Genomic DNA, 20,888 nt, shown 5'->3' on the forward strand with positions numbered 1-20,888 from the left:
AATTTGGCTTTTGTTCAGTGTGTGAAAGGGGAGTGTGCAGCTCCTCACAGGGTCCCACAGGACATGCAGAATGCAGCAACTTGCTCTATACAACCTTTCACTGCAGGAATGGGCAGGCAGCAAAAGTATTTGTGATACTAATTAAAGATTAGAAAATCCTCATTTAGGAAAATTCCCCTTGGCAGGGTATTTTGAAATAAATTAAACATATTTCTGTCCAAGGTGATGCAAAGGGCTGTATTTCTCAAATCAGTTAGAGAAAAGAGGATTAAAAGTGCATCCTAGTTGAGTTGAAATGGGTTATGAGACATAAAGCATTATATTTCAATGTTGACAAGGGTTCAGATTTAAGACTGGTGTGTTAGTCTAAGGACTGAAAAATAATACATCTGAATAGAATAAAGTCTTGTTTAATAAAAGAAGCTATTAGAATGTTGGTAGCCCTCTTCCTATAGTCAAGCAATTTTTTTAAAGTCACTTTTTATCACCATTTTAAAAAGTGAAAATATTATAACCAACATTATAGAACAATGGAACATGCCATGTAGCTCCAGTACCAAATTTTTACTAAACATAAGACTTTTAAAACTGTAGCAGTATTTTGAGATGATATTGCACCTAAATTTAAAACGTTGGACATTTTGACCAACTTAATTTTGTACAGATCCTGTCCTAGTAGCAGAAAGCCATCAAAAGGAAAATAATAGGGTATCTGGAAAGCCCAGCATAAGTTTTGCTGATGAAAAGTAACACACACAGCATGACATATGATTAATGTGTACAAAATAATGTGTTATCCCTCACAATATATAAATGTTGGCTATACTTATGTTTTTTGGAAGCCATGTTGTCATGGTTACCATTCAGCTGTCTTTATGTTTTACTATGCCCTGTTTTGTAAGGTTGAGGTTCAATCCAAGTTCATAGGAAGCGAGTCAACTGTGTTTTCAGATGTGGCCTCTAATTTAATGTGCATCATTTTCTGAGGGGCCAATTGGAAATACTTTTTGGTGTGATTTTAAGAGATGTCAGGCACCTTCTGAGGGAGCAGAAGTCAGTACCATGAGTCATGAACAATCTCCTGAACAGCAGAGTCCATAACAGTCTTATTTTAAAGAGCTGTAACCCTGTTTCACTTGGTAGAGGAAACACTTCTGTACTGCAGGCTGAACATGCCACTGTCAGACACTCAATGAACTATGGGTCAGTCTCTCAGCAGCATTTATTTGGCTGAAGATATAGGAATGCTTAACTGTAATGTTGTAAAACATAACTTTAATTCCATGTGTAACATCAATAACCCAATACTTTTGGTCCACTAAAATGGAAAAGTCCATTTCCCTTTTCCTTTTGCAAATTTCCTCATGTTCAGATGTTGGGGAGGGGTGTGTGTGCATGTCAGGACAGGGGTTGAAAGGCACTTTGCCTTTTGCAGTTCATCAAAAAGCTTGAGGTTCAAACCAAAATAACCATGACTCAGCAGTAATCTCAAAAACTTCTGGACAGGGTAACTGAGAGTTAGCTCAGGTCATACTGTGTGGGGTTTGCATTGTCTCTGCAGGGATATACCCAAACTGACATGGCAGTGTCCTACGAAAACAGATGGACCTGCTTTTCAAAGTCAACTCCTTACTTTATTAGCCTTAAGAAAATCCTTTTCACCACTTCCAACAAGCCATTTGGAACTGCAGCAGATTCCAGGAATGGTTCATTCCTTGCCTTCCCTTTTCTCAGTTTATCCTTAGCTGAGCAATGTGGCACAGAGGTGTTGGGGCTTTTTAGTAGTGCAGTGCATAGAGATGGGAGCCTGCTCATAGGGCAAGGAAGCTTTGAGGTAAAGTTTCAGCATTAGCAAATTTCCCTATGAGTATATTGCATCAAATCAGAATTAATTTTACTATCTCCTACTTTCCTCTTTGGTATAAAAATGGGAAAGGAAAGGATAGGGGAGAAGGAACATTCTAGATCAATGTCTCTTTGTCCAGGCTCATCTCTTGTATAGTATTTCAGTTTTTGGGATTTCTAGTTTTTACTCCTGTTCTCTCAAGGGTGGACACAGGCAAGCTAGCTTCACCCAGTGATGCCCATGGCAGGTCTATTCTCCTAAAAGTTTTCAAAGAATTTAGTCTCTTTCCTTCTTGGTAGCTGGGCCATTAGTTGTTTTACTCCACCCAGTTTCCTCAATTAAATTGTCCTTGGGGACGTCCCTTTGCAGTGGGGTGATATGGATACATCTTTTTTTCAGAGGGTGTCTACTCCGGTGAGCAGGATATGATTGTAAAAAATCTTTCCCTTTCAAACAGCTCCAGAAGTAGGTTGAGACTGGATGTTAGGAAATATTTCTTCACAGAGAGGGTTATCAAATGTCAGAATGGTCTGCCCAGGGCAGCGGTGAAGTCCCCATTCCTGGAGGTCTTTAAGCAGCATGGGAACCTGGCTCTTAGGTTTAGTTGAGGGTCAAGGGCTGTACTGGGTGATCTTTGAGCTCTCTTCCAACCGGATAGATTCTGTGTGATTCTGTGATAGGATATAAAAAAGGAGGATAAACCAGGTGTGGTATGAGTATATGTATGAGGGCAAACATAGCTCTGTGTATGTCTCAGGTGTGTTGGTAACGTCACAGAGACACTTAATAAATGTTTATCACAGGCTTTAGGAAACACATACCTATCCCCCACCTACACATTATTTATTCATTTATTCATTCATCCATCCCTCTGTCTTTTGGGGACCCATTTAGATATAAGTAAAGGTGATATGTCTTTGTGTGGGTGTGTATTTGTAATCAGAGGTACTCAATCATATTCTCTTTTTGTCAGACATCTCCACATTATTTCATTATTTGATTTCACAGTGTGCATTCTTTATGGCTCTTCACCTATTCTGATACTAAATGAACCAGTAAATTATAAGCTTTACCTCCTAAAACCTAGAGTTAAGCATCATCAGAGAGCTAAAGATGAGTTGTAAGCAAATTGGATTGAAGGAGGCCTCTTTAGCCCCTGTTCCCAACTCTAGCGTCCATTCAGATGAGTGGAAAATGTTTGCTGATAACCTCAGCACAGAACTTCCAGTTCATTGCACAAGTGATACACTTCCATATTCTTGATGATGTGGTCAGTGGTCTGTGATCTATGGAAAGAGGAAAGAGGGCTGTGAGATGAACTCCAGATGCACCTCTTTGTTAGGCTGTGGGCTTTGGAGGCCTGCAACCACACACAACAGCATTTCAGAAGTCACTTTCGTGGTGATAGCATGAGACGGGAGTGATAACATCTCTGTTCAGGCTGCGTGTGCAAAGAAGGGTCACCTACCTTTGCACCATGTTAAACACTGAGCTGATCAAGGGGCTGCCTGGCGCTGCAGGATCAGCCTTCTCCTCCTGTAAGGACATTTGCAGTAGAGGAGTATGAGACCATTTTTAACATAAGACCATGCATTTAAACATGTTATTAGCAGCAGGGGGGGCAGAAAAAATTAAGACTACTTTTTGATTTGTTCATTAAAATCCAATAATTATTTAGAACATAACTGATCAAACTCAACTGAAAAAAAAAATCAATAAAAGTCCTCAATCTGACTGCTTGATGTTAAATAGTAAAACAGCACAGGAGTGAAAATATCCTGGAGCCCTGCATCATCATTATCTTCACTGGTGAAGTGAGTGAGTGAGTGGAGAGGTGTGAAATTCCAGCAGAGAGGAACATGCTGTTTTAAGAGGAAGTGCTGACATGTGAGCTACAATTAGACAAAAAATGACTGCTGACATTTAAAAATCATTACAGAGAGGAAATTGTGAGTGTAATTATGTCATCATTGACACTGTTCAAGTGTGCTGATGCATTTTTGCTGATCAAAATCAAGTGTTTATATTTGTAAATAGAATGCACTTAGCAACTCTATCAATGGAAGCGTTCTAGCCAAAAGTGAAGGAAAATGGAGCCAAGTCACTTTGACAAAAACTTTCATTTTTGTTGATTTTTCAGTATTTTGACTTCAGGATTGCTTCTTGTTAACAACATTGTTTTCTTGTTAATGAGCATTTTGGATGAGTGTGTGATTGAGGTTTGTTTCTAGGGTTGGTGGGTTTTGCCTAGAGCAATAGGAATGGCCATTCTGGAGCAAGCCAAAGGTCCATCTTGCCAGAATGTATCCAGTATGAGATATGTGGTGGAGGCCCCATCCCTACAAGGGTTTAAAAGCCACAAAGATGTAGTGCTGAGGGACATGGTTTAGTGATAACCTGGCAGTGCTGGGTTAACAGTTGGATCTTAGAGGTCTCTTCCAACCAAAACAATTCTATGATTCTATCCTATGCCCAACAGTGGCCAACAGTTGATACCTACAGAAGAACAGAACAGAACAGTAATACTATTAACTATGCCAGTCTCCCAGCTTCCAAAATCTGCTGCTTGGGGACCTCACTCTCTGTTCCAAAGCATCAGAATAATGAAGACTTTCTGACTGGCTTTAGAGATAGTCTGATACTGGAGTCGGTGCAAAGGGAGACATGATGTCAGCAGGTGGCAAAATACATAACTGGTATCATTGACTTGAAGAAGAGGAGTTTGTGGACTGTGCTAATACTGAATTCCTGGCACTGCTTTATTTAATACAGTTCTGCACTAAGGCCTGTCATGAGTCCTTTACCTATGACATCTTACCACTCAGTGACAGGGCAGTGACCGACATACGACACATGCAAAAGCTCATTTTGGATGGATAAAATATATAAAAGGGCATATTTCTGCTTGCTTCCAAACTCAGACTTTTTTATCCTGGTGATTTGGCAGATTATATATAAATACATTTTATAAATGTGAAAACAGATGTGTTTACAAAGGCTCTTCAGTGACGTAAGAAAAGGTCTTGGCTTCTGCAATGAAATGTCCACAACAAAAAATGCCTACAAATGCTAGTCCTCCTGAGGATGGGGTTTCATTCACGGTATTCTGAAACATGTTTACAGGGAAAATTATGAAAATACTGAAAGTGTGAACAAGATAAGGGCTGCTTAATCATGAGATACTCTGCATTATCAGCACAGCTATTCTTGAAGGCTGTGGCAGAAACAGAAACATGAATATTGAAAGACAACTATTCAGGTTAAAACTAACTACTTGTCACCCTGCACCTACTGAGCTCTAAAATTCCCCTCAGTATCTGTTATTTTATAAGAAAGAAATGTAAAAATTGGCTCATCTTTACTTTTTCTTTCTATTTTTTCACCCCTCTGTTTATTGACTTTGCCCTTTGGGAAAGGGTTGGGTTCTTTTAAATCCACCTATTAAATTTCTGGGTGTCCTCCTGCAGCCAGTTTTTCTTTTTTTGACATTGGGTCCATCAGTTTCCATCAGTGTCCCTGTTTCCTGGATGTCAAAACGTATATCCAGTCAAATTGTGTTACCAGAACAATGTCAAGCTACTCTAAAGTCACTGCATCAGCGAAAAAGAAGCTGCTTTCATAATGTCATCTTATGATTGGATGAATACTGTAATTCATTTTTAGAGTGATAAGGGTTTCCATGTCAAAACACAGAATTCTTTGTGCCATTAAAATAGCAGAGATCTGTAGTTAGGGAAGAATCCACAATGGGTGTCTTGGGAGAGACCCATCCCCCAGGTATTTGGGATGGCTGCTCATTGGAGAACCCATGAAAGTGTGAGCCACAGAAGTAGGTAATAAGGCTTTACTGATGTATGGAAAACATGACAGAAATCATAGTATTATGTTACTGTGGTTTATATCACAACACTTACTTATAAGGCTACTTTCATCCTTATCTCACTTTTTCACTAATTCATACCTTGCTAGATTTATTTTCTCTTGGGAATCAGGGTTTTTCGTATGCTATCTTAGTGAAAAGCTTATTTAATTACTGCTTCTAAAAAGCTAAAGGAAAAACATTTTTCCTGTTCTCTGCTTGGTTTTGAGAAACAGATGTTGAAAAAAATCATCTTTCTCTGCACAGTAAACTGGTGTTGCCACACACTGCTCTTTTTAAACACATCAGTTCAGGATAGTTGAGCTTTGAAACTGGGCAACAACTAATAATTCATTTTAGTCATCTATCTCTCACTGTATCTGAAAGACATTGCTTTGTCTGAAATGTTGATAAACACAAGACTGATAGGGCATTGCTAAGAATCAGGACTGTCGAGGAATTAAAGATCCATTTCTACTGAAACCAGAGCGGTACCACTGGACAGCCCAGTACAGTCCACCCAGCTGTGAGGACCACTTTAACACCTGACCCTGAAAGCAGAATTGGAAGGGGCATCCTCAGCACAGAGTCAAATCTACATGTTGTCTTCACCTTTAGCTTAATGATGATTATGTTTTGTGGGAGATTTTGGGTCTGGTCTCTTTTTTTTTTTTTTTTTTTTTTCTTTTTTTTCTTTTTTTTTCCCTAAGACCATGATGGGCATTCCACATCTTCCCTGATAAATTGTATCCATATTTACTTCTGGACATCTTTACCTAAGGTGTAAGGTGAATCTTCCTTGTCATTACCTCACTGAATACCTACAATGCAGTTCTTTTTGAGGTATCATTCTTTGTCTTTGGGGTTAGCCCCTAAGAAATCTTCCATCTCCTGTAACATAGCAGTCTGCATTTTCTTTACTTCACATGACAAGCACAAGTGGTGGCAGGTCTCAGAGTATTGCTGGGTGCTTTTCATGAGGCAGAAGGACAAAATCTCTTTCCCAAATGATAACCGCATCAGCACTGAAATTAGAAAAAAATAGTGTAACCAATAAAAAACCCCTCCATCCTTGAAGACTGGAGGGTGTCTCCTTGCATTGTCTGAACTCGATAATATTCTGTATTGTTTATGCTTTTACTGAAAAATAATTTGACATTCTCCATTTGAGGATAAAGGCCCCTTTCAACAATTATAATGAAGAAAAAAAGTCTGTTTTGTCAGTCTTTCCTTCGACCACTCACCACAGGGAGGTGCAAGCGTCAGAATTCACAGGAAGATGAGTAAATACTAGCATTGAAGGACACCTGCAGTATTGTTTTCTTGCACTGTGTATCTAGTAACAAAGCCAGACCAAATGGCTTGTGTAGCATCAGTGTTCAGAAAAGAGATTGTGCTGAAGGACTTTGGGTTGTATCACTAGGAGAGATTGTGTCATAGTCACAGTAATCAATGCAACTTCATGTCAGTTTGTTGTAATGACATGGAACGATCCATCCTGTCAGCTTTCAGACAGGGACCAAATGTTAAGCCCTTTAATCTCCATGGTGAACAGTTATCTATTCAGGTTGTCTTTCTTCATCAGCGCATAAAAGCAGGGGGGTTGCCAATACACCTAAATAAGACACTATAATCATTAAAACCATGGAGCTTTGCATCCTGACACTACTGCTATATAAATGTTAAATTGTAGTAACAGCAAAGGGTGGAGCCTGATTTTAGTAAAACATACTGTAATAACTATTCCAGTTTGAAACGCTGTAGCTGAGCTTGCAGCTAAGTTACACTGTTGTAAATGAGACTGTAGCAGCCTCAAAAACTGTTAAATCTTTCAGTTCCATGAATATAACATGCTATTTCTGAAGTAAATTAATATATGGCCAAGCTATAGATAAAAACATGTAGCAGCAAGTCTGAGGGCCACAGTGGATAAAATAAGAACAATTTAAAACTGAATAATATGATTCAGCAACTGAAGATATTTAGCTATAAAACAAAAAAAAACCCTCTTTCCCCTCCCCCACAGTCAAGTAGAACCAAAAAGAAGATCAGGAAATATGAATGCTTGAGCACAGAATAACAATCCAGCAGAGAAGGAGAAGAAAAGGGAAGATTCTATCCAAATTTGATTGTTTTAACATTTTTACTTCTGAAGATACTGTTAATTAATCATAGAATCACAGAATTGATTTGGTTGCAGAAGAACTCCAAGATCATTGAGTCTAACCATTGACAAAACACCAGCATGGCCATTAAACCATGTCCCCATGTGTCATGTCCACATGCTTCTTGAATGCCTCCAGGGACAGTGTCTCCAGCACCTCCCTGAGTAACCTATTCCAATGCCGATGACTCTTGCAGTAAAGAAATTTTTCCTGATATCCAATCTAACCCTCCTCTTGCACAATTTCAGGCCATTTCCTTTCATCCTATCACCTGATACCAGAGAGAAGAGACTGGCCCCCACTTCCCCTACAACCTTCTCTCAGGTAGTTGTAGAGAGCAATGAGGTCACTCCTTTTCTCCAGACTAAACAATTCCAGTTCCCTCAGCAGCTCTTCATAAGACCTGTTCTCTAAACCCTTCACCAGGTCTATTGCCCTTTTCTGGACACACACCACCAACTCAATCCTTCTTGTAGTGAGGGGTCCAAAACTGAACCCATTACTTGAGGTGTGGCCTCACCTGTGCGGAGTACAGGGGCATGATCACTTTCCTACTCCTGCCGGTCACACTATTGCTGATACAGGTCAGGATGCTGATGGCCGCCTTGGCCATCTGAGTACATTGCTGGCTCAACTTCATGTTATTAATTAGAATTATTTCCTAAGATTTTATTAGTTAAATTTCAATTGCTATGTGTGGAATAGATTATGCAACCTGTAAACCCTGCATAGCTAATTGAAGGGCAGCGTCAGGAGCACAGAGCCTGGCTTTTCTCAGTGCTGTCCAGTGACAGGACAAAGGGTAATGGGTGCAAGCTGCAGCACAAGAGGTTCCACATGAACATAGGGAAAAACCGTTTCACTGTGAGGCTGACAGAACACTGGAGCAGCCTGCCCAGAGAGGTTGTAAAGTCTCCTCTGGAGACATTCAAAACCCACCTGGATGCTTTCCTGTGTGACCTGCTCTGGTAGGGGGTTGGACTAGATGGTCTTTCGAGGGTCCTTTCCAACCCCTAACTTTCTGTGGTTCTGTGAACTTCATGATCATTTTGCGATACCTCAAATCAGTGATGCGTTTTCCTATATTGGAGCTGATCAGAGATGGTGACAGTTTGAATATAACCCACAGCTGGTGTGATAGAACTGAAATTATTAATTATCACCTTCTGATTACTGAGTTTTAAACACTAGTATCCATCAACCAAAAAAAGAAAAATCAGTATTTGGATGTAATACGATTTTAATACTTCATGCAACAATTGTTTCTGGTTAAACAGTTGGTATTAGTTATGCAATTAGGAGTCATTCATGCATCAGGGTTTATGTCCATCCCAGCAGTGGAACAGGTTTCAAGTTCAACACAGAAGCACTTGCAGTGAAGCAGGTCAGGAGTGTGGGGATGTTTGAACACCAGGGTATTTGTAAACTTGGAGGATTCACCGTGCTCAGATAACATAACTTGGTATTATTACAGACATTAAGACACTGCATCAGTTCATGCCAGCTGTATCTCTGGCTTCTCTTAGCATCAGTTCATCCTCCTGGCTTTTAATTAAATGTGGAAAGCAGATACTGGAATCCCTGCTGAAAGCAGTCCTACCAGTGGGACTGAAAGAACCATAAATCAGTCACATGACAAGGTGCTGGGCACTGGAGAGTCTTCACTTGCAGTATCAAGTCCAGTGATTAGCACATGACTTCAGAAAGTTTTTAAGCGACAGGAGAGAGTGCTGTTAGATTATAGAGCTCTGAGAAGAGCCAAAAATGTAGAAAATACAACTTCAAAGGCAAGACTGAATAACTGGGGATAATTAGTGTGCAGATGACTGGCATAACAACCTGCACACACAGAAAAGGCTGGTATAAAAACAAAGGCATGTGCTTAGCAGATAAGAAAAGTTAGAACAACATAGTTGGCAGCAATAAAGACTCACGCTGGACATCAGAAAAAGTTTTCTAACTGTAAGAACCAGCTCGGACACAGCTTTTGGGGAAGCTATGGATGTGCCCCATCACAGAGGTTTAAGAGCAGGCTGGGCCTGTGCTGGGGCAGTCCTTAAATGATATCCTACATCATTTTAAGCTTTCTAGGCTGCAGAAAGCGTGCCTAGATCTTGCTATTCTAGAAGTTCTTGTGAGAATTTGCATTCAGGAATTCCCTGCTGCTCCTGCACCCCAGGAAGAGGTGGCCACAGCTCCTATTAAGTATGCTGAACTGAGAGAATTCCCCTGGTCAGTGTGCTGCTATCATTCCTCAGATACCTGTGCTCAGCATACAGCTCTGGACTGTAGTATTAAGCAAGACTCTAATACTGACCTTTCAAATGCCTACATTCTAAGTACACTTCACTCTTTCCCATGATGGATGGCGTGCAAGCCAAAACTTACAAATATCAGAAGTTATTTTGCTCTTCTCTTTTTCCCTGAAAGATAAGTCACAAGGATCCCACACAAAGGTGTCCAGTCTTAGACCAAGGCAAAGCTGGTGTAGGTGCACAATCTTCACTAGAACCTATTTGTAGCTGTAGAAAGGTGGGAGGCTGCAGATCTTTTGCAACCCTGATTCTGGTTGTCATGAAAGTTTTTGTGGTGCTCTTCAAGTATGCTGTTCCACAAAGCAACATTCACCTTTTGCTGCCGTGTGATACTAAAAACTGATTCATGTACTGTGCCTTGTGTTTATTCAGACCAGGCTCTCCACAAGTCTGCCTTACGACCCCAAGCCAAATTCCCTTCAGAGCTACATTAAAACGGTACTACCTCTTGGGCTACTGTGGCTAGCAAGTGAAATTATATAGCACACCACCACCACCTCCCCCGAGCAAAAAAAAAAAAAAAAAAAAAAAAAGACAAAATCAAACTAATCAGAAAGCCTCAAAATCGAGTATGTCTTTGTTTTTTCCACCTGTACTTCATTCAGTTTCAAGAGAGAAAATAAAATTTGGGGGAACAAAGTTCGCAGATGGTGTAAGCAATTCCCTGGCATCTCTCTTTTTACTCCATTAAGAGAAGGCTCAGGAGACCTCCACCAACCTGCTCCACTGTGTTGGGTGACACAGTGCTTTATTACACTGCATCTGAACGTCTCTGTCTTTGACAGCCTGTTTTAAGCAGTCACTTTGTACAAGAGATTTTAGAAAAACATTTCAGATCATTATAGAATTAAGTAGGAATATACCATGAATGCACCTGTAGGTAAAACTGGGAAATATTCTGATTTGATTCTGGAAAGTTGGCTACAAGTCCCACAGCTGAAGCTTTTAAAATAAAAAAAAATCCTCACTGAATAAATGTCCCCTGGAAGAGCGAAGAGCCAAAGCACTGCTGAGCTTCGCTGTGTGCTTCCCTTGCAGCAGTTAACTGAGCAGCCCCCTTTCCCTGTAGGAGGTCACCACAGCACAGCATTGCATGCAACAACCGTGCTCTGCCACTCGTGCCTGAGGTGGTCACAGCTTGACTTTTTATGGCATGTGGGACTCCTGGGCAGGCTTCATTGCCAGCAGGGAAAAAGGTCAGCCTGACAAGCTGAGCATTTCCAGTGCAAGAGAAGGCAGACTGAGTTGCTTTTCACTCTGTATATTTATATACACACACAGATATAGGCGTGCATAGTGTGTGTGTGTGTGTGTGTGTGTGCGTATATATAGTATCTTGCTAGCTGAAGGGTTCTTTATGTTGTGTTTAGGACTTCCAGTGTCCTGAGAGAAAAGCAGCCATTCCCCTTGTCAGAGGCTGCAGCTCACCCAGTCAGCTCAGTGTGAGAACATCAAGTGAGCCATTTGAGATGTACGATCATTCAGCTGCACAGCATCCCAGCATCCCATGGGACAACATTTCATTCATCCCATGACCCCATGGGGCAGCATCCCATTCAGCACATACTTCAGAAACATCATATGTAAAGTGGGGAAAAAAAGGAGCTTCGGAGGCAAGAAAAATCAGTTAGCAGGGAAGCCCATACATGAAAAAAAGGCCTGCACAGAATCACCATGTTGCACTTCCTAAAGTTACCTCCTCCCTCCCTCTGGGTGATCTTGGAACACGTCCACTATACTAGGATGAGAGGATAGCACACTCCTAGTTCCCTAATTCGGCTCTGATAATTTAACAGAACACTGCAGGACTCAGAAAGTACAAGGTAGCACTAAGCACAAAGTTGGCTTTATACCCTTTACTCCACACCCCTGCCCCACCAAAAATCTCAGCTATGGCAAGCCTCAGTGTTCAGAAAGAGGCCGTTATAGCCTGCAAATAGTTTCCATCCTGGAAGAAGGCGCACCCAACAGAATTCAAACAATGCAAGCCTCAATCTCAGTTACAGTGGCATAAATCAGGATCAATTCCACTGAGGTCAGAGCAGTTATATCAGTGTGAGACACATGAGGACTGAGCCCAAGTAACCACGATAGAGTTAACTCTCATCTACTCTCCTGCAGAGCAGAATCTGGCTCTAACTTTCAGTTGGACTCTGTCCACATAGTGGGCCAAGCCTGGCTTTGAATTTCAAGAGAATAAATGTGGAGATAGTGATTTTATTGGAGCTATTCCCAATTACAGGGGTGCAGATTTTGTCCCAGAGACTATGCAGGGTCCAGGCATGGAGCACTGGCCGCAGGTTGAAGTCCCACCATACTTTGGTGGAATGGAGCATTCAGAATGCAGTGTGATTTGGGGGTCCCATGTTTCAGACCTATGTTTGATCACAGTTTTTTCTCACATGGATGAAGGCAACAATTCCAGAAATAGAGTGGACATGTGGAACACACTTATCTACCTAGTTCCTCTCCCAGCCCCAGGGGTATTTTTTGACTTGTTAACTCCTGGAACTTGATCCTCCTGTAATACAGGAAATGTGTAAGGGTGATACCAGCAACCTCAGTAAAGTGTGAGCTGTGAATAGCCCTGGAGAAGCTGAGCAGCCAGAAAAGACAGCAATGTTGGTATGGCAGCTGTTTACTGCTGATGCAGGTGAATGGCTTTTAGAAATATGCAAAACAGTTGGAATACACTCAACCCAATCTCTGTTAATGGGGAAAAGGAAGGAAAGAAGAAAGGCAATAAAACATAAGAAGGGCAATGACCATATAGACTAACGTGAACAAAATTTCTTCCTTCAGTTGCAGGATCAGTGACATGGGCAGTGGCAGAAGGACAGAATTTAGCAAACAGATACAGAAGCTCTGGTGCAAGCCATAAGACTGTGATTCTCCCCATCTACTTTGCTCTCATGAGACCCCACATAATATATTGTGTCCCAATATGGAGCCCCCAATACAAAGAAGGACATGAAAATGTTAGAGAGAGTCCAAAGGAAGGGCTACAAAGATCATCAAAGGGCTGGAGCATCTCTCCTATGAAAACAGGCTGGGAGAGCTGGATGTGTTCAGCCTGGAGAACAACCAGGCTGTTGGGTTGTTGTCCCTCCAGGGAAACCATAGAGCAGCCTTCTGGCATTTGCAGGGGGCCTACAGGATAGCTGGAGAGGGACTTGTTACAAAGGCATGTAGTGACACGACTAAGGATAATGGGTTCAGACTGGAAGAAGCTAGCTTTACATTAGACATTAGGAAGAAATTCTTTTCCATGCAGGTGGTTGAAGCACTGAAACAGGTTGTCCAGAGAAGTTGGGGAGACTCCAAGCTTGGAAGTGTTCAAAGCCAGGCTGGGTGGGACCTTGAGCAATCAGGAGGTGGAGGCATCCCTGCCCATGGCAGGAGGTTGGAACAAGATGATCGTTAAGGTTGCTTTCAACCAAAACTATTCTATATTTCTATTCCAGTGTGCACTCAAGGAGGAGACAGACTATCCTGCTTGATGGAGAGGAGGAAGCAACACCAGCTCTGGGCACTTGGTCCTGCCTACCACCTCTTCTCCTCAATGGGTGAAGGCTCCTGCAGTAGCTCCACGCAGCTGGGTGCCCTCAGTTAGCATGATGATTACAAGGTGGGTGAGAAACGTAGCTGTGTATGCTCAGTTCCGTGTGAAGCATTCTCTGCCAGTATTTAAGGTTGAACTGAGGCAGAGCCTAATGAAGCACTGCTTCTGACAAATTACTAACACACCACACAAATACATCTGAGGCAGTGAGACTATGCCTGAATTTGAATGGAATTTAGTGAATAGTCCCAGATGAAACAATGCAATAAAAAAAAAAAAAAAAAGTCAAAACACTTCATTTTAATATTTTCAAAATGGAGTGTTTCATTCTAGAGCTGCCAAAACACTTTAACAAACTTTCAAAACAAAGCTTTTTTTGCTGTCCATTTCAAAACTGGCCAAAATTTTAGAAGAGAGGGGAAAAAACACTTTAAAATGCATGAAACAGCACAAGCTTCAGTTCTAGGTAATCTTCTGTCCAGCTAATGCTCTGACAGCAGAGTCAGGCCCATTACTTTTCAAAAATTACTTGGTCTTATTGATCTCATTTTAGAGCTGAAGAGATTTCTTTTTATAATGGTGGAATAACAAAGCCCCACTCTGAAACACTTCTGTAGCCATGCAGAGGGTAGGTTTTAGTGCTCACAGATCATCACTGGTCTCTAAGGTCCTGCTCAGCTCAATCCTGGGGCTCCTTTTCAGCCCAAGCTCCCTGAGCACCCCTGTGATGCCAGCTTCATTGCTCCCAGGCCTGAGCCTTGCAGGAGGAGTGGAGGGAGAAACCCACTCACATCCACATTCTGCTTTGCAGGCAGCATTGCCCACACAGCCAATTGGCTGCATGAGCTCTTGTCCCTCTGAGCTGGGCCACGTACGCCAGCAAAGATGGGGTGGTTTGAGCCCCTCACAAAGAGTGTGGAAGTGAAGTACCACCCTCCTGAGAGGTGTGGCAGCAGCTCTCCAAATCAGTACTTTCAACCAGAAATATTTGGCTTGCAGATGTTTGGCTTCCTGATGAATAGCTCTAATTTTCTACTTTGGAAAAAAGTATTTTCACAAAATCCAATTTTCCCTTTAAGGAACTGATGGCCACGGAAAAATTTTAACCTATAAGATGAAGTAACATGAGTGACTCTTTTTTTCCCAACCAGTATTTTCTGCATATCCATTGACTTGCCTTGCTACAGAAAATTGCACTAAACGTCACTGGCTCTGAGCCCAAAATATTGCCCAGTCTCCTAAGCTCTATCAATGGAGTTACTAAAGATGTTTCCATGTGTGGAGCTTGCTTTTTTTCATATGCTGATCCCAGTAGAGGCAGAACAACGTACAACTGTATTCCATGTCACTGGATATTATGATCATGTTCCCATGTTGGTCAGTGGAAGAAAAAGGTGTTTGCAAGGATCTATGGACACAATGAACACAGAGCAGGTCACCAGGAAAGGGGAAGCAGGTTTTGCAGCTGTCTTAGAGGTATAAAATATTTTGTTATCCGTACGTGTGTGCAGACAGTCTAGAATTTGTTTGCTTCCAAAATAAGAAGTAAAGACATTTTATCATCATAGCAAAACAAATTCATCTAATGATGTTTGGCATTTGTTATGATTCAATCAGCAAAAGGAAGGAAACCCAGGGTCAGAGATGTCCCCCACCTCACAGCTGATTCCAATGGGTTACCAGCCCTCATTTTACCCAGCTGTGTAATACTGTAACCAAATATTGGAGGCTTGATCCTTAACTTTGAAGTTTTTCTCTTTTGTGGAGTTCAGCCAGAACCACAAGATTTTTGGAAAGGCAAAGCTTGACTGAACCGAGCGGAGCTGTTCTCTGCCAGAATAAAACCAAGCAGATAGCTTCTGCCCTTCTAAGGGATGGTTTATCAATTGTCTTTGACACTTTTTCTTCCTATTTATATTGGCTCTGGTTATTTGATTAAAACTGGAGGAAATCTGATTCAAAAGATTGCTTTCAGAAGACAAATAAGGAAGCTTTGATAATTATTTTTTTTTTATTTCTCCTGCCTTTTTAATAAATGCTTTCCAGACTTGGCTCAACATTCTTACACATTTACTTTACTTTGGCCCTGCTTTTTCATGTTTTGATGTGTCAATATGCATTGATTTTAAGTGTTCTCTTTATGAATATTTGATACAAATTAGAGGGTTTGGAGATCAAAATCAAATATACATTTTTTATACATAGGTAGGACCAGGAATATGTGGAGGCACAGAGTCAACAGAACTGGAGGGGAGAAAGAGATAAAAGGCAGGCAAGGAAATAGTTACAGAGAAATTACGTGAACTTGGGACAGGTTAATTTTTAGTGAAATAAATAGAGCCAAGGTATTGTCCAGTGATGCTGAGATGGGGCTGTTCAAAAATTATGGCAATATGTCAGGAAGGAGAATGGTTCTTGTGGAGCTGTGGTAAAGAAAATGGGAAAGATTAATTGTCTTTACATCTGGAGTTACACAGATAATGACAACATCATGGGAGGGAGATCTGGTGAGAAAGGAAGAGTCAGGCAAGTGTGAGCACCAGAGGATGTATTGCTCCATGTCAGAGCAGAACTGCTTCCATTGCTGTGCCACTGTGAGGTGTGGTAAGGGAATAGAATGAAAGTGAACAACCTGGCTTTTAAGTCTACATGTCAGGCTTCAACCCAGCTCTCCTTGAGCTCTTTCTTAGCTCTAAATTAGCAAATAAGTCTGATCCAGCTGGCCACGGTGCAGATAACCTTGCAATCTCATCAGAGAACAGCAGGTATAAGGAGGGGAGCTCTGGTAGCTGCTTTCTGAGGCTTTCATTCTCTCTTGTATCTTCTCCATGTCCTCCTCCCAAGTTCTGAACTTGTCTTGCTTTTCCTTCACATGGGCTAGACCTCCTACACCTCACCCTGTCCTCAGTGTTTCTCTAATGTGGGCTAACTGCAGTCCATGGTGATGGTTTATTACAAACTGGGGGCAACACAAGTTCCTTTTCTTCTAGGAAATATTTGCACATAGAGACTGTTGTGCAGCATCTGTAGTTTCCAAGCATCCATATGCAGGAGGAATTAGTCAAAAATTATTCCCTGACTGTGTGTTTACACTGTAGTCTTGGCAGAAAAGAGTGTTTACTTGTTTGTAGCAGTATAGCCAGACTTTTATCCTATTGTTTGCAAGCTCTAGCCAACAGATGAAAAATAAAAATTACTTCAGATTAATACTTGTACTCAGCTCATTTATGACTGAATTAAATTAGAGCTCCAGAAATAAATGTCAGCATTAGCTTGTGCTGTGCTTCTCTGTCATGGTTGTATTACAGTGTATGATGCAAGGCCTGACTGGACATACATACCCCGGTGCCAGCACAGGTACTGAGCTATACCAGCATGTGCTTGGAGTCAGATGGAACTCCAGAAAACTGGCTCCAAATAGTTTCTGTGGGTTGGGTTCTGTTCTTTAGATACAGGGCAGTGATGAATGCTGTGCTATACCAAAGGCAAAGATGTTTGTGTGAAAGCAGGATAAACCCAAATGGATAGTCTTCTTTCTACACAGATAGATGTATGAAGTCTCCTTATGTTGTTCACCAAGAGAAGCTCTGGGCTGATCTGTTATTTGTGTAAATGGTTCCACCTTTTCCTCTCACAAATGTTGTATTTGAGAATCCAGGACTAATGCTGATATTCTTTTCATCCTTTAATGAAGAAATATGTTCCTTCCAGAAGAGAATGTTGGAGTAAATAGCATCAAAGTAAGAAAAGGATTGGCAGACCCTCCCATTGGTTCTGTTTTTAAAGACAATATGGACCAGGAACATTGAAGACATATTCACTGCAATCCGTCTCTCATACAAAAGTGACAAAATGCTCACAGTTACTCAATTCAAAATGCCAGAATTCAAACTAAACATTATTCCTAACAAAGGGTTTAGCTAGCTGAATCCATGGTATGACAGTAACAGCTATAATAAAAATCAGCAATGCTATGATTTTTTTTTTTTTACTTTCAGAGAATTCATAATGTTTCTTTAATGAGAGGAATCCAATTTTCAAGAATTATAGAATATTTGTGTGCAATATTTAGCCACTGCCTGGTCCACTGGTGCCAGCAAGAGTTCAGCACTGAAGGTGGCCTATGTCCAAGGGTCTTAAACCTCCAAGCAGAGGAGAGCTTTAGCTCCAATACTGCAAGTTCTCATAGGGAAAGGCATCTTCAAAATGAAAATTGTTCAGCAGATTGTAAATGAGAAGGTCTAAATAGTGGTTCCAAACTCTGCAAATGCAAATCTGAGGGCAGTTCAGGTGCAGAGATGAACTGCATGGCTTATATGCAAAGAACTCTAAGAACTGGATGTTTTTCCTCAAAACTGAAGTAGGACAGGGATTCAAGACTTACTCTTAATTCTTGTGTTGAAAAAAATGGACTCCTAAGAATTTGGCTTCAGTTCCAGAGTAGCAGTGAAACAGACAAGAACATACTGAAGTCATATCACAGTCTGTATCTCTTTGTTTAGAAAGTGAAGAGATAATATTTCCAGGTGAGAATTTACATCCTACAGTTCTAAACAATGATGGGGATGCCAGTAACCCTTAGGCTGTGGCAGAGCCAAGAGAGCTCCCAAACAATGCTATTTTGTTGAAGATGCTTAGATGATACACACACAGAGCAACAAAGCTGCACTTAACAGATCACCTCGACAATAAAAGAATGTAACAGATCTTTTTCCTAGGAATGGTCCCACTTACGTCAATGGAATAATTTGCTACGGTAAGGGTTTAGAGGATCAAGTCTGTATAACAACCATCTGTGCTCCCTTGGTTTTATCCTCAGATAACATTATTCTCTAGCAACAGAAAGAAAATGCCACACTGACAGGTAACCCAAGCTATTTCCAAACAGCATGTCCAGTCCCCGGCTGCCTGGCTGAGTTGCTTCACACTTATTCTGCTACCCTCACCAGTGCCCTGTGCAACTTCCTGAAGACACATTAGCATGGAGACTCTCAGGGTCTTTGTCCACTTGTCACAGCTGAGCTCTAAGCTATTCAACCAACACCCTAAGACTGACCCCAGCCAAGGTGGTGGCTCTACATGTTACCTCCTGCACTGGAGAACACATCAAGACTATCCATTACTGCTGTAGTAGTTAGCACAGCAGACACCATGAAACTGCTGATTGAGAGGGAGGATAGATCCTTATTAAGACACCAACTGTCGAGCCTTCTGTAGTATTTTACAGTTATGAAAAATAACCTTCCCTATAGTATAATTACACTGCTATTATTATAATTAATAAATTAATTTGATTTATATTTTTTTCCCTAAGAAATGTTCCAAGGAATATCAAGAGCAGGCTACAGGATTTGGCATTTCCCAGTGGCAAAAGCAAGTCTCCTTTTAGGCAATATTCTGTCCATATAGTAATCATTTCACTTACAAATAACCTGTATCTGATCAAAGTATTGCAAAATAACAATGTAGTTAAGGACTTTTGTCAGGAAAAATGTGTCAAGCTTTACTTTAGTTTTATTTTTAGTTTATTTTAGTTTATTTATTTAGTTTATTTTAGTTTTATTTTTTAATAGATTAACTTGCAAATCAAAGAGGCATTTTCTTGAAACCAAATAGAAAGCCCCTCCCTTTTGCAATGAAGAGAGGGAAGGGGAAGGGGAATGGAAAGGGGAAGAGGAAAGGGAAAGAGAAGGGAAGGGGAAGGGAAAGGGCTGATCAGCAACATTTGCAAAATCATATTTAGGGTCAGCATCATGGAATTTGGATTCTTAGCTATCTCTCCTAAAGACAGGTATCCTCGAGAACCTGGGCAGAAAACTGGATTTCTAGAAAAGGGTAGTGAGGGGAACAGCTGAGAAATGAGATGCTAATCTATGGAGCAGGCCTTCGGCATCTTTGTATTTCTTCCCCCAGAGGCTTCTGAGATGTGAAGGTCTCACGGAGCCGCATGCTGGACACAGTGGAAGAGGATTTCAGAAAAATCAGCAAATCCATCTCACGCAGAGCCAGGTAGCTGATGGTCAGCTTTAAAGCATGGCCCAAAGGAACCTCCGGAAACAATGGAAGGGCAGTTATCCCTCTAGATGTATTGTGAAGCCTCAGCAGTGCCATGCTGACATGACACTTATCTTGCAAGAAGATTCCTATTGGTTCCCAGTACTGCTACTTCCCAAAGAAGGAAAGGACTTAAAGGAAATTGTTCATCAAGGAGGGAAACCAACCAGGGTAAGTCTAGATGAAAAAAACTTCATCACCCAGCAAAAATCTGTTCAGCCAGCATGCCTATCAAGTTGTAAGATGACTGTGGGGATAAATACAGTGAATAGTGGCTATATGACATCTAGTGATACTAGAATACCAGCATGATCGTTCAAGTAGCTTCTGATTAGAATAAATGTGTTATCACAAAGAGCTGTTGCTGTAAAGCTTCACAGTTCAGCACTGTAACATTCCTTTTGCCTCCCATTGAAGCAATGATGCAGCACAGGGCCTGCCATGGGTAAGAGACAAGTGAGATGCTGTGCATGTGCACTGAAACTGGGCTTCTGCTGTCACCTCTTTGTGGTACACCAGAAGGAAATAAACCACCAGGAAATAGTGATGTTGATCTTCAGATGATGAAATGCATCAGGAAGCCATGGAGTCTTGCTAGAACTTGATAAGCTGGACCTAGAGCTTTACTTGTGCTTCAGCAAATTTTGCCAACAAGCTGCTTTACTTTGCTTGATTTCCCAGCAGTGAATTTTGATTTCGTGCTGTGGAGAATCAGAGCTAGTGCTAAATCTAGGCAAATTTTGCAAAATCATCTTTTCATTTGCATGTTACCAGCACAGTTAATTTGTTGCTGTCTCTGGGAGTATAGGTAAACAGCAGTATCATATATGCTGAAGATCATCACACAAAATGTCTCAAAAGCAAATAAGGACTTAGCGCTGACTTAGCTGCTGACCTACTGCTACCGTGCTTTCAAAGACATTTACTTGTGCCTAGAAAGAGAAAACAAGGTTTTGTCTGGATGAAGGACTTCTGTGGCTGGTGGGATCTTACATGCTGCATATCCATGCCTGCCAGTCATGAGCTTTGTTTTGTAAATACATTCCTCCTCTTTACTAAACAGCAGGTAGGGTCCTTAGTTCAGGCT

Source organism: Indicator indicator, chromosome 13 (assembly GCF_027791375.1).
Source record: "Indicator indicator isolate 239-I01 chromosome 13, UM_Iind_1.1, whole genome shotgun sequence".
Taxonomy (NCBI): Eukaryota; Metazoa; Chordata; class Aves; order Piciformes; family Indicatoridae; genus Indicator; species Indicator indicator.